Here is a 651-nt window from a genome sequence, read left to right on the forward strand (position 1 = left end):
GGACAATACAACACAACAAAACCTCTGGGACACACTGAAAGTGGTCCTTAGAGGGAAGTTTATAGCTCCAAGTGCCTACATCAAAAAATTGGAAAGAACACAAATAAATGACTTAATATTGCAACTCAACACACTTGAAAAGCAACAAGAAACAAAACCCAAATCCAGCAGACAAGAAGAAATAACAAAAATCAGGGAGGAAATTAATGAAATTGGAACAAAGAAAACAATACAAAGAATCAATAATTCCAAGAGCCAGTTCTTTGAAAAGATAAACAACACTGACAGACCGCTAGTCCAGTTAACCAAAAGAAAGAAATAGCACCTCCAAATAAACAAAATCAGAGATGAAAGGGAAAACATCACAACAGGCACTGAAAAGATCCAAAACATTATAAGGGAATATTTTAAAAACATACACACTACTAAATCTGAAAATCTAAAAGAAATGGATGACTATCTAAAATCATGGGAACCACCAAAGTTAAACCAAGAATGGATCAACAGCTTAAACAAACCCATAACATATAAGGAAATCAAAACAGTAATAAAAAGCCGCCCACCTAGAAACAGCACAGGCCTACATGGATTTACAGCGGAATTCTCCCAGACATTTAAAGAAGACCCCCCAAAAATACTACTTAAATTATT

The sequence above is a fragment of the Nannospalax galili genome, unplaced genomic scaffold (genome assembly GCF_000622305.1).
Source record: "Nannospalax galili isolate Female #2095 unplaced genomic scaffold, S.galili_v1.0 scaffold655, whole genome shotgun sequence".
NCBI lineage: Eukaryota > Metazoa > Chordata > Mammalia > Rodentia > Spalacidae > Nannospalax > Nannospalax galili.